Here is a 12,715-nt window from a genome sequence, read left to right as displayed (position 1 = left end):
CCCAAAATATGCCTACAAATAAATTCATTAAGTGTTACATTATTTCTTAATTGGACTTTTAAGAGCCTTATATTATACATAAACTCCTAATAGATTTTTATATATTCATTTGAGTTATTTGTTTTAATAACATTTGGCAAAATTTGAGGGGACTTTTGTATAGGCTGAGAAATCATTGTGCTTTTTTAAAATGATAAACATTAAGGATCCTCCTATATTAAAAATTTTATATTAAACACATTTACAGGGGCGCCTGGGTGGCTCAGTTGGTTAAGCGACTGCCTTCGGCTCAGGTCATGATCCTGGAGTCCCGGGATCGAGTCCCGCATCGGGATCCAGTCCCGCATCGGGATCCCTGCTTGGCAGGGAGTCTGCTTCTCCCACTGACCTCTCTCCTGTTCTCTCTCTCTCTTTCTCTCTCTCTCTCAAATAAATAAATAAATAAATAATAAAAATCTTTTAAAAAAAAAAAAAATAAACACATTTACAGAAAGGGGCTAAATTTCAATAATGAGAGATGCCTGTATTTTGTGTGTGTGTGTGTGTGTGTGTGTGTGTGTGTGTGTACGTGCATGTGTGTTTGTGTACTTGATCATTTGAGTCACTATCAGAAAAGATGGTAAGCTCCTAGTGAGCTCTTTTACTCACACATCCCAGAAGAAGTATTAATGCAGGTCTCTAAAAATAGGGGGAGGAAGAAAGTCCATATTGAGTTCCGTGATCTCATAACTGTATTTTATCCGGAAGTTACAAATGTTTTTCCTCAGATAAAGGGGAAAAGACCAGGAAAAATATAATAAGCGTTTACAGGATACTTTTCAAATATTGCAGTTAGTCCCCACAGGAACTCTCCCACTAATTCAGCATTGAAGACAGTGAAATAGCCAGCAGGAAGCAAGAGGTCTCATTAGCCAGGACTCACATAAATGAAGGATCTCAAAATTAGAATTTTGATAGTTCCTCCACAGAAGGTTATAAATGGCATCATACCTTTTGGATGTGGTTTCTTATAGTCTGTTTATGCTTTGGAGAGTTCATGCTTAAACAGAGCAGAAGTTTCCCAGAATCATTCATTTAAAAGTAAATGTTTAAAATAAACCACAATTTTGGTAGTTCTACTATATGAAATTGGATTTATAAAAGTTGGGGTTCTTTGCTCCTTTTATAACAGAATTCTCAGAAAATGGAACTCAGCCTGGCCTCTGTCACCCTATGACATCCCTTGCTTGGAAGTGGTTATCAGCCAATGTTACATAGAAAAAGATAAGATGAGAGTGGGGTTACATACCTAAAGAAGTAATACAGCTCTTAAGAGGTTCATGATTCAAAAGCACAGATTGTGAATTCTAAAATCCATGCAACTCTTACCACAAAGCATTTAAATCAACTTTAGGTATGCTTGAGTTCTAAATAATCTTATAAATTTTGTCCATTTGGAAAACATCTTTTTCATCATTATTGTAGCTATACTTTGCAGCTTCAAATAATAAATAATATAACTGTTGCATGAAAATACTATTTTTTCTAAAGCAGATGAGTAATCAATTCAAAGGATATTCTTTTTCTTACCATAAGGATATATACCATAATAATATATATTGATAATCTATTTTTAGGTTCAATAATAGGCATTACAACTTTCTATTATCTATTTCAAAACATGAAGATAACAAAGTCTTTGTTCATCAGACTCAAGGAACAGTAGAACAGAAACTTGTCCTTAATATATCATTCACATAAGTTTAAAACCATATTTCCACCAAAATTTTCATTAATCTACGTAAATCTTTAGTTTCCCTCACCTGTACTTAGGCACTAGATGACACATAAATATAAAAGGAAAACTTTTCAGCCATTTTTCTGAAGTACCTCCATGAAGCCAGAGGCTGCTGAGGCCTCTAAATTTGATGACCTTACAGAACTGTGTAAATGTACAGTATTCATAACAAAACTGCACTAGTAACTGTGGATCAATATTCACTTTATTTTTGTGGAGCTTTTTCACAAAACTAATAAGGATGATTAAGATTCATCAATCAATATTTCTTCAAACACAGCTCTTCAGGGACCAAACTCAGGCAGTCTACTCGACTACCATCTATAGCCCAAGATGACTTTTTCCCTAGTCACTAATGCTCCCAAATCTCCCATCAGCCTAACACAGGGCACTGTAGGGATCGACAGTAATACAGTGTTCTCACCAGGACTAGATTCCTTTAAAAGTTCTTATAAACTACAGAGAATATGCTCAAGATATAAAGAAGGAATTCCTTGCCTTCACTCACTATTTCAGAATTTGTACAGTAGTTTCTTCCAGCCTGTTTATGCTTCATAGACGTCACGATCATATAGAAAGAGAGGGTTATAGTATTTTTAAAGCAGATTTGTTTAAGGAGAGATGTTTAAGGGTACAAACTTGCAAGTATATTAATCCTGGAGATCTAATGCATTGGTATAGTGAATACAGAAAATATTGTGTTATAATCCTCAAACTTTCTAAGATTTTAATGATCTAGATTTTAATTATCTCACTGAAAAACAGAAATGGTAATTATATAACATGACAGAGGTGCTAACCATCCCTACAATGGCAATCATATCACAGTATATAAATGTATTAAATCAACATGTTGTACACCTTAAATCTATATATTATATGTCAAGTATATTTCAATTAAAAAAAAAAGCTGTAATTTGGTTCTAGCAGAATCTCAGCAGCAAGTAGCAAAACTAAGAACTAAGGCCCAAAGATCAACAATCACATTTTTTCTCTCTCTCTGGCTATGAACAGAAGTTTTAACTAAGAAAATAAAAATGCTATGAATAAAAATTTCATGCATATTAACATGTTCATATTCCTCAAGATAATTTCATTCAAAGCATTATAATCTGTATTTGACCATTTACCTGTGAGGATTTCTACCTATTATCTATTAACCTAATAATCCACTTGCTGAAAGATGAGAGGATTTTTTGCCCTACTGGCAATCATTTCATCCCTAATTAATTCCTAATAAATTATTTTCTCTAATTGGAAACATTATCTAAACTCATCCAAGACCCAAGCTTGAATAGTGGGGTAATTTTTTTTAATATAAGAAATTAAGAATTTTTAATGTTGATTTTTAACTAAAAAAAAAGTAGTTCTAAAATAATTATTACTTATAAGACTACTTTTGGAGGACAAAAAAGGTAAACCCCATTCCTAGTTGAAAAATAAGGTGCTCCCCAAACGATAAAGAAGCCAGTTAGAAATATGTATTTGTTTTTCCTTATTTATAAAAAGATTCTCAGAGTTGAGCTCTTACACCATTCAAAAAGTTATGTCCTTTTCACTTAAAGAGAGGTAACTTAATAAGTGTAATACTTGAAATATCCCACTAGTTCATGTGATATATGGCAACTAAGTATACTATGTTTGTTGTCTAGCTGAACAAAGCTATATAAAATCAGACAATGGCAGATGGCTGTACATAGGTTTTGGACTCATTAGACTCTTTTTTTTAGTACCAAAGCAAAAACAAACAAAAAACAAGAACACCTGTGTTTGCAGGCTAGTTACCAGTAGAGACTATCATCTCCCATCCCACCGCCAGTATCTAATGAAAACAATCTGGATTGGAATTTGATTCTTCACACTTTTCACAGTGGATGACATTTCTTTTGCTTTCATGAACATAATTAATAAGAGAAAATTCTTTACTGAAGAATATACACACTCAACAAAAATGGAAATGAAGTAGCATATCCTATGAAGTATTGAAGTTATTCATATCTAAGGAGAGATCCTGCTGTTAGCCTCAGAAACCTTGATCAGTTCTGTATATAATTAACACTCAGCACTTAATTAGCATTCAGTGGATGTTGTAGAATTAGAGATGAGCCACTACAACTCTTTTTTTTTTTTTTTTTTTTTTAGCATGATGATAATGGTATAGGAAAAGGACAGGATTTAGAGTCAGAATATCTAAGTTTGAGAGCCAGCTCTGATATTTACAAGTATGGTGTTATCAAAAAAAGTCACTGAACCTCACAAAGTCTCAATTTTCTTCTATATAATGAGAATAAAAATGATTTCCTAAAAGAATTACTGGGAAGATCCAGAAAGATAAAGGATATTTAACTGTTTTATAAGATGAAATATTCAAATACTCTTGAACAAAGGTAGGATATAAATAACAAAAACAAATTTAACCCACTAATAAGATGCAAAAATTCTAATTAGTCTTACTGTTCCCACTGGTATTTGCCTTCTATTGTATCCCAGAATCAGAATTACTTCAAATAACAGTAACTTGGACTAAATCACTGAGTAATATTGACACCACAGGAGTGCACTGCCAATTAAACAACATAGAAATATTCATAGATTATTCGTCTTCTCATTAAAATTAGTTCATTCATTTCCCTTTATATTTATTTGCAATTTTTCTGTGGAATTTACTTTCATTCTTAAGACATTAATGCATAACAACACAAAAGATTTCCATTCATTAGAGAATATATACTGAGTTACAATGAAATCATGTTTTGATTATGTCTAATTCTAGTTTAATTTTCATCTTGTGTATTTCACCTATAGTAATAACAGAAATCTGAGGGAATAAAAGATGTTAATGCAACAGTTTAGAAAGATTCAAAGTTTGGTAGCAATGAGGAAATGAATAATAAGTAAGATAAAGGGATTTCTGAGTAGTACTAATATAATTTGACAGCAAGAACATACATCTGAAATACATGCATTTTAAAATATTACAATGCCTTCTACATTGTCATGTAAGTACCAAAATAAGCAGTTAATTAGGTTTGAATTAGCCCAAACCACTGTGTATCATGGAAAACTGCTGTTTTCCTGAAAATCTTCAGCTAAGTAAATACTGTTTGTAAATATAGCCAAGAATAGAGCAAACTGTAGCTTCAACAAATCTTCCAAGAGCCTTTAATGTTGATCACAACTGAAGGTCACTTTAAAATTTGATGTGCTTAGAAATTATTTTTAAATTCTGTTTATAAAATACTTCATTTGTACTATACAACTTACCAGGAAAGAACTCCCATGATTATAATCATTTCTGTGCTTATTATTCCTTAATATTTTCTTCAAAATCCTGTGGCTTCGGATTGCGCATGGTTGGTCCACTGTTTTTAGTTGGCTACACTCCTGAATCCTTGCAGTTACTCAGTCACCACGTCCTGCCAGTTCCACCACAGTATCTTGCTGTTTGTCCACTGAACTGAGAAATCTTCTTCTAATCTTATCACTTTCCCCAACCCAATGCTACTTCCAAAGTGCAGCGAGAGTAAAGTAATTCTTCTACAACCCACTTCCGAGTATCACACTCTACTTTGATGTCTCCTGGCTAATGTTCACCGACTTCAAGACAGTCCAAACTTTCCAAATGTTGTACAAGCTTTCCCCTGCATACAGCTCAGCCCTCTCCTCTCTCCATCACCTGTCATGCACTCTGAAGTCTCAACACCTACCCAAATATTCTCTGCTTCAGAAATTCTCCATGTTCTTCCTAATCTCGAGCTTCTACATGTACCTTTCCCATTTGTTTAAAAATGCTCTTCCTCTGTTTGTTTAGTTAATGCTCAGTTTAGGCGTCACATTCTTCAGGAATACTAAAAATTAGAGTGGGTTTTCTGCTGTGTGCTCTCATCGACCCTCACTTATTTAGCACAGTATTGCCAGTATAGCAGAGAGACAGTAACACTGGCAGTAAACAGACACTGACTAAGTAAAAAATTTAAAAAGATGAATATTTTAGATAAAATTAAGTGTCATGGATAGTTGGTCAAAATGTGATTCTCACTACATTTTAAACTGCAAACTCTATGATTCACTTTATAAACTCACTACTCTATAGGCTCACCTAGTGATAAAATATAAAGATATGTAACTGAGAAGTTCTCAAGGTAAAATGGGAGATTTTTTTTAAGGGAGAGATGAACCACACAATTTGTTAAACATGTAGAAGGATTGTCTATGATGCCAAATAAATGCAGCCAACTTGTTGACAGAATTTTATTGTCAAATGGGCGTTGAGGAAATAAAACAATATACATGGCTCAAAGAGAAGCTAAGAAAATATGACATATAGATTAGTGTTAATCTGAGTAAAGAGGAAATATGTTGGAAAAGGTTTGAACGTTGAAGCCAAACAAATCTAGGTCAAATTCTAATTCCATCAGTTATTAATTACATGATTTTGGTGGAAGGAAATTATTCAAGTATCTGTTTCCCCATCAATAAAATGAGAATTAGAGTAATACACCCTCCTATGTAAAATCTGGGGAATAAAAAATTTTAAAGTACATATTGCAATATCTAACATGAAGTGGAAATTCAATAAATGTTAGTAATGCAGTTAATATGGAATACTGCAATAAAGGAGATCATTATGAATTATGGTCATGAGAGAAGACCTCATGTAGAAGATGATTTTGAGCTGGGCTTTGAAAATGGATAAACATTAGAAAAGTGATAGAAACAGAATGGGCAGGCTGAATTTATACTTCATTCACATCTTTACTATGGACCATTTATTAGAGACTAGCTTGTGCCATTGTTATTTGTGAATTAACAAATTTCCTCTACTACATCATAAATTTCTAAAAGGGGGCATTTTTTCACCAACTCTGCTAACTAATTGGCAACTAGCACACAGTAAGTCCACAATATTTTATTGCTGTTATTCATTTAAATAGTCATTTGGGTAAGTCTCTGGGGAAAATCTGATCATTAAGACAAAGCTAAATAGCTTGAGTGAGGTCCTGATATTATGGAGGGCCTTCAAAGGTGGGCAACATACATACTCAACTTAATTAAAAGTCTTAAAATAAGTCTTAAGTAACTGATGAGTTATACAATAAAACTAACCGGTCCTCCTAAATTAATATAAAAATCACATAGAAAAAGAACAATGCAAGGATTGGCAATGATATTTTTAAAGAAAAATCCTGAGAGGAAGTACATATTAGTTCTCAAAATCTGACTTAGAGCAAATATAATCAAAATGATATGGGGCGCCTGGGTGGCTCAGTGGTTAAGCCGCTGCCTTCGGCTCGGGTCATGATCTCGGGGTCCTGGGATCGAGTCCCGCATCGGGCTCTCTGCTCGGCAGGGAGCCTGCTTCCCTCTCTCTCTCTCTCTGCCTGCCTCTCCATCTACTTGTGATTTCTCTCTGTCAAATAAATGAATAAAATCTTTAAAAAAAAAAAAACGATATGACTTAGACAGATAGATGGAATAGCCTAATTTTCTAATGGTCTAATAGTAATAGAGACACAGATTCAAAAATGGGCTGTTTTAGCCACATTCTAAAAGACTCTGAAGGTCAAGGACTAAAGGAAACCCTTTCAGCAAGCAAAATATTAGCCATGTATCTTACTGTCCACTTTGCCTGAAAAGATAGATAGCCTAGAATAAGGAGTTGTGGCAATTATTGGGCTCTGGCTACAGAATACTTGGCTGGTGATCAGTGGCTTATAAGAAACAAAATTAGACTTGTGACTCAGAGCATTAGAGAAGAAAACTCAACAGAACACTCTCACAATGAAGTAGACCATTAATAATCAGATGCATATATTCATCCACTGTGGATATACGTGAGCCTTCTTCTCAAAAACCTAGTGCTTGCTCAGTGGGCTTGTAAATAAGAGGGTTGGCCATGGTGCACAAGCACAGACTATGTACGGGCATATTGCTCTGGGACTGCCTTCATGAAGACTGATCTCTCTACTACCACTGTCACCCAGTGTTTCAGAAGTGGTAACTAACTCTAGTCCCTCAGGATGTTATTAAGTTTCAATGAAATCAGTCAGGTAGACAATGGCAGACTGGATTACTCTTCCATCAGGAAAAAGGCAGTGAAACAACGTCATGGAAATAAACACTCATTCTGCTTTTGAATTTGCTTTCCTTACTCATCAGGCTTTTATCAGAACCATTTGTAGATTTATTAAATGTCTAATGCATCAACATTTTGTCTGACATCATTGCTTCTAATCATCAGACAAATGCCAAAAGACATAGACAAAGGGCTAGTGTCCATGGGATTTATTGGTCTTACTCATACAATGGTAAAAATCCTAGTAAAGACTCAATTATGTCCCTATCTATAGGACAAAATATCCAGATATTGCTATCTTACTAACTTTTAGTAATTACTTACTCTGTATCTTTAACAGAATTAGATTCTGGATAGAGATTCCTTAGACAGGAGATTTATTCAGGCCCATTTTAGACACTAAATTTATATTCTTCAATGTAGATCTAATCATAAGAACGGTGAGAGGAAAGGAAAATAGCATTTATTGAGTGCTTAATATGTGTTATGTGTAGTATTTTATAGGTGAGGAAGCACGTTTATGGAACAAGAATTTTATCTGCCTTGTATACTATTATAGCCCGTTCTTCAAACAGTACACGGCACTTGACAAATACTATCTGTGTCTATTATGCTAATGAATGAATAGCATAAAACTCTAATGATTTTCAGTCAACTATCTCTCCCCCTTTCACAGATTCCATCCTTCTGCAAATTCAGGTTCAAAGAGTAACTACCTAAGGGGCTCTGTGGTGCATAATAGACCAATTTCATCAATCTGATATCAGATTACAGCCGAAAGACTTCCTGGTTTGAGCAATAACTCTATCTAGATATTTAGTAAAATAAATTTGGAATCATTAGAAAACATGGAATATTAGTAGCCTGTGATGATACTACTGACCTCCCCTAGTGAGCTGTGAGATCTTGAACAGGCAACTAAATGAGCAGGGGTTTGTATTTCCTTATCTCAGAATAAGTAGGTTTAAGAAGCTGATCTCTCAAAACATCTCTGTAATCTAAAATTCAAGGAATCTAAGAATTACATTGTCGATTGTTTTGTTCATTTTCTGGACAAGTGGGATATTTTCATTTAGCCTATAATTTAACATGTAAAAACATTATGGAATAAGACAAAGCTATTTGCATCTTAGTATTCATTTATAGTACATGACAGTAAAAATTTATGATATATAAATATAAAATATGAAAATAGAAAACATAATAGTAGAAAATGTGGCATAAATTTAACTCCACTGGCTAAGATAGTTAGCTTTTCTTTTTTCTGATTATGTATTTTAGGTGCATGTTTTGTAGCTTCCAACCAAAAAATCACTGCACAACAAAACTGCTTAAGACACTCAATTTTTCCTTAGAGATAAATTAAGTTGTATGAATTGCACAGTAGCAGGAAGCAAGGTCTTCTCTATACATCTTAGGGAAATACAAAAATACCTTCGGTTCAATAGACAAAGAGCTTGATTACTGTTATTCTATTGCTAAATTGGTAACATTTAAAGGTCCATGGTATTCAATTTTCTTAAACAAATTAAAAATACATAGGAGATACTTCGTTTTCACTGACTTTACAAAAATCCCTGATTAACATGCCAGATGCCAAAGCTCTTCAAGCCTGATGAAGGTTCCCTGGAGTTAATGTCCTTTCGGCGGTTTCTGCCAAAGGACTGAAGCACACTGTGCAAGCCTGCATAATCACATGATTTTACTCCTGTGGAGGAACTACTGCTACGAGAAAAATACACTGCCTTGATGAAAAAAGTGTAAAATCATAAAATATCTGGAAAATAAAAAATCTAAATGCAAGTCAGTAGTATGATATCCTTTGGCGTTCTCGTTCTAACATCTATAATTTCAACTCCCTCTAACTGAAATGAAAATCATTCATTTTATTGCCACAGAACCAAAAAGCTCTATAGCAGCCAGGCTAAAGAGAGAGAGAGAGAGATGCTTTGGTGGGTGCAGATCGTGCGTGTGGATGCTTCAAACAAAAGTAGAAGATAAGGAAAATTAAATTGCTTGAGAAATTTTATTTTTAATTGAATTTGCCCATTCCTTTTGGTTACATATTCACTAATTAGGACTATCATAAACAATCATGACCATGAATCAGCCCACAAAGTGCATATTTACTTCCAAGCACAGGGAGCCACAACCTCCTATTTCATGTGCCACTGGAGTCAAAATAGTTAACTGTGGACGATACTGTTAATTATCTTGCTAGTGTCTATTATCCCCTTCACTTTGTTAACAGAATCATGATTTTTTAGGGAAGCTACTATATAGCACCCCAGTGATGGATCATGATACTTAATCATAATGATGTTTTCTCCTGATTTCCCAATCTCTCTTGAACCCAGGATGGCCATGAGATCTGTGTCTGGATTAAAAGACTTAGAAGAGTCTGCTGAAGAAGTTACTGGAAAACATTTTCTCTTCATGATGAAACAGAACACATGTACCTAGTACAACCTTCTTCCTTTCACCCATTGTCCTGCTCATTTTTCTTTAAAATTTTTCTATTCAGGTGGGAACAATATGAGATTTCCCAAAGAATCACAAAAAATTGGTCTTTCCATCACTGAGCGCCTGAACCAAAATTAGCCACCATCTACTTCCAGGCACCTGTTTGTTTAAAAAATAAACTAGACATTTGTCACTGTAAGCTGGGTTTTCTATTAGTTGTAGCCAAATGCCTTTCTAATTAATTTGTTCAGAATCACATTCCATTCTAACCATACTTATTAACAAACTACATCTTTTGCCTGGATCGACATCTAGTTAGTCTTATTGCCACCAGTTCAATCCTTTTGCCATCAGATAATCTTTCTACGATAAGTTCCCCAATTCTGTCAGGATAAAATTCAGACGCCTCCTCATAACTCAAGTGACTGGCACACAATCGCTTCTCTTAGCTTCATTAATTCATTCATAAATTTAATTATTTATTGGTTCCTCATTTATATACTAAGAATCTAACAAATATGTAACCAACACAATCCTACCTCTATATAGTTTTCTTTTTATCACCCTTTCCCATTCTTTGAATGACCACAAGTATGAACATTGCCCTGAATCCCATGTTAGAAACCTTGAGAAGCCAGCTGCTCCGGCTCCTGTCTCAACTCATTATGTGTAGATTCCTGGTCTTTTATGTCATGGAGCTCAAAATAATTGCCAAAATATTTTTAGCCATTTATATGATATATAAAGATACTGAAGTCTAATCATGACTCATCAAAAATTACAGAAGTGAGCACTGAGGGCCAGCTGAACCTATATCCCCAGGGTTTTCACTTGACTCTTCGTTTCCTTAAGAGAAGTCAAGAAGTTGCATGTAGAATTACTCAGTTGTTCACTTACTTAATTAGCTAGAAACACAAGTTACTAAACTTTGACAGTAAGTATGACTGTTTTTAGAAATGACATTAGTAAAGTAACAGGACTAAAGTAGAAACATGCCACCAACAACGCATTCAGTTGAAAGGAACAATAGCAGATCTATCTTGGTAATAATTGAAGCAAACCATTCATAGAAATGCACATTGGTGATGCCTCAGCTAACTTCAAGCAGTCAAAAATGATACACACACACACACACTACTAAATCAAATTAGTATATAAGATAATCAAAATTGACATAAATACATATATTTTCAGTAATTTATAATTACTTCACCTATATACTTGCATTTCAGATGATGTGCAATTCAGCTAATACTCTCATACTATGTCTTAGGGATTATTTTTCTCTCATAAATTTTATATATATAGAACTCTTTCAAAAATATATTCTAGGGATGCCTGGGTGGCTCACTCATTAATTATTAATAATCATTAAGTACTGATTAAGTATAATTTTTCTACCACTTTTTAAGTAAAATGACAAAAATATTATAGGTTAGATTTTTTTTGTTAATATTATAAGGAAAAGTGGAACTTCTAAAGAAAACTAAAAACCCATAAATCTATACATAAATTTTAAAAGAAATACATGCAGGAGAAGCAAAATGTTACTGCCAGGTTAGAAAGTTGTATTTCTAAATAACTGTAATTTAAACAAAAAATGTAAGTTTTTGGTATCTTTTTTAAAAGATCAGTTAGTAGTCATAAAAATAATAACAAAAATATCTTTCCTTTATTATAGTATTTGTATCCAGTTTCACAAAAAAGTATCAGGTCTCAAAAGCTGAAATTAAGGTAATTTAAAGCCACTTCAAAGATGTCATGAACTCCCTGTTATTAAAATTTATCTTATAGGTTCTTCTATACTATAATTTATAATTCATGATTCTGGAAAGAAAACAAATAATTGACTCTAAGAAATCACTTTAAAGACAATTTTAAACTGACAACTTGCTCAAAGGTATAATTGAGAAATTTAAATATTATAAATTTTCTCTAGGTTTTATTATTTTAAGTTATCATAACCTATACTTTAATAATAACCTGAACTATTCAAACACAGTGAATAAAAGGCTAAGAAGTTGTTTAACAGATTCTTAGAAAGATTACTTGGCAAAATTATTGCACTAAAAAATGTAGAGTTGGGGGAGGTTTAAGTGTTTATAGGTGACAATTAAACAATGATCTTTCAACTGCTAGTCATTTATTTTGAAAAGTAAATCATTCTTTATAAAAAATTGCTAGGAACTGTTTAAAAGACCAGAAAAATTAAGTTTCTCATTCATAGCAGTTACCACCATCTAACCTATTATATATGTATTGTTTTAGTGGCATACTGTCCCTACCTACCCTTTAAAATATGAACTCCACAAGAGGACTCTCTCTGTAATACACTCTATTTCATATCCAGATCTTAGCAGTGTCCCAGGTTCATATGAGGTAATTTTTAAATGTTTACT

The 12,715-nt window shown here is 33.5% G+C and overlaps 1 long non-coding RNA gene across 1 annotated transcript in view; it reads right to left on the bottom strand.

Moving 5' to 3' along the window:
* The window catches only part of LOC309870487, a 163,321-nt gene that overhangs the window by 3,429 nt on the left and 147,177 nt on the right, over positions 1–12,715 (bottom strand). The gene's annotated exons all lie outside the window — the stretch shown is intronic.

This window comes from Mustela nivalis (assembly GCF_964662115.1).
Source record: "Mustela nivalis genome assembly, chromosome: 7".
NCBI lineage: Eukaryota > Metazoa > Chordata > Mammalia > Carnivora > Mustelidae > Mustela > Mustela nivalis.
The sequence above is the reverse complement of the archived record's forward strand: the minus strand, read 5'-3'. Positions and strand labels throughout refer to the sequence as shown.